Below are 2,395 nucleotides of genomic sequence, written 5' to 3' on the forward strand. Positions count from 1 at the left end.
GGAGAAGGGCGGCTCCGACGGCAACAGAATATATTATAGACTTGTTCCTTTCGACTTGCGCCGCGCCGGGCTGAAATCTCGCTCTGGGTTTCGTGTTAACTTAAGTGTCCCTGAAACGGACTTTATGGGAGAGCGCGACGTGCGTATGCCGCACGCATGCTGTCGCCTCTTCTTCTAGTTGATCTCTTAACGGTCAATCTCTTTTTTCCTTTTTTTACGCGATTCATCCGAAAATGAATTATGAATTGTTGCGAATTGTTGCGTATTTTTGTACTGTAAAAGTATATTCTTCGAGGTGAGCAAATAGTTACATTCGGAACGCGTACATGTTACAAAATTACAATAAAAGTTCATTGATTCTTATGCAGCAATTATATTGCGAAATTATAGGCTTTTTCAAATAGGATATCAAAATTAAGATTTTAGAAAATTGATTAATAACAATAAGGTATTTATTTTTTGTATTAGAATATAAAAATATAAAAACTTTTGTTAAATGACTTAATACATATAAACAAAATCCGTAACGAGAGATTTTAAGTGTTTTGAAACTTATATGTTTAAAAATTATATTAAATCAAATTTGATAATAAAGAATTATATGTCATTCTTATAAAATAATGATATATTCAATTTCCATGCAAAAATAATGGATTTCTTTTTACTACACCTAATATATGTACGTACAATATATTCACAATAGTGAATGAGTTCCATCCTTGAAATCCATCCTTTAAATCCAATTTGAAAGAGTCTGAATTAGGAAGGCAACTACGAGAACTAGTTATTACAATAGTTGTTTTTGGTAAGAATCCGGCTAAACGAATCTAATTTTAATTCATCATTGAGACAACTCGTCTTTTAATTTGGTACCGGTAAGACAGACTACGATCGATTGTTGTGTGTTCTCTTAAATTTAGATTATTGTTCCTCTTTATATTCTTAGTTTGTTGAGATAGACAAGAGAAGTATAGCATTTTTCACTGGCAGAGCTGGTGGCTTTAAAGCCGTTGTACGCAAATTGACATAAAGATGTATGTTTAATAAAAATACAAACACGAATTAAATCGCGAAACTTTCAATACATTTTATTATAGTATTTAATAAAATATACATTGGGTATTTTATTAATTGAGATATCTCACTTATACATTCAGGTTAGTACAACAGCTTTAATGTGCATTGAGTGCGCACCAGTTTTATCAGTGAAAAACGCTATTAAAGAGATACATAGTTAAAGTTGCATAAAATCTGCCTTTTATTATATTAAATCTGAAATATTAAGAGATATTTAAAATGAGTCTGAAAAAATTTAAGTAAAATGAAAAAATTCCAGAAAAGGATCAGAAATAATAATCCTAATATAACTCATTATTAATCTATACGTTTCGTAAGAATTCGTACATCTAATCAATATTTAAAGATATATTTGTATAGTAATTTAAATATTTTTATTTTTAATATACTATTTTTATGATCCGTAGCGATACTGTGTTAGATTGACATAATTTGCTCAGTCATTCGTGCTAAATCTTTAATGCTAATTCAGTCCGGTTTTGCGGTTTCGAAAATCGTGAGGTAACTAAAAGAGCGTACGACGGGAAAATTACTGTTATTTTTGCATATTATTTATTCAGGAAGACATGGAAATATTGACAAAAATAATCGAGACCAATTCTTTTCTGCGCTTTGATATCATCAACTTCTGTAGTCAATATATGTATAATTTCTGAAAAAATGTTATAGTTTTGGAAAATGTATAACAGATGTTAAGTTCTCTTTTATACCTGTTTCTCATTAATTAATCTGTATTAAGTGCAGGTGCAGAATTGAAATTTATTCATAAATTACCAATTTATAGCCAAATAACAAACAAAAAATTTCTTTTGCACCTGCAGAATTGGATATAAGTAATTATACTTAATTTACAGTGGAACGGGGTATACTTAAGATAATAATATACGCACAATTTTGTCACGAATTAAAACAACCATTATACTCTTATCGCATTAACAAATATTTTATAAGACTTACTAAAATTGGAAATATTATGAAAATATAAAAAAATGCGCAACTATATAGTATCTCTATATGTGTTCGTGATGGATTTTAATCATACTCTTCCGCAACTGTTCTTCCCTTCTCTATTCTTTTACCATTTTCTGAATTAAAATTAAATTTTTTTAGAATTTTTTATTTCAAATTATAAATGTATTCTGTATAGCATAGTTGAATGTAGACTCTTCTTTATGAAAAGATACACTAATGAAAAATATTTGAAAAATATATTTGATGTGAGAAGTGTCTCCTGGAAAGGGAAGAAATCAAATAAATATATATAAATATATAAATATATATATATATATATATATATATATATATATATATGAGTATG

This window comes from Atta cephalotes, assembly GCF_000143395.1.
Source record: "Atta cephalotes unplaced genomic scaffold scaffold00013, whole genome shotgun sequence".
NCBI classification, from domain to species: Eukaryota; Metazoa; Arthropoda; class Insecta; order Hymenoptera; family Formicidae; genus Atta; species Atta cephalotes.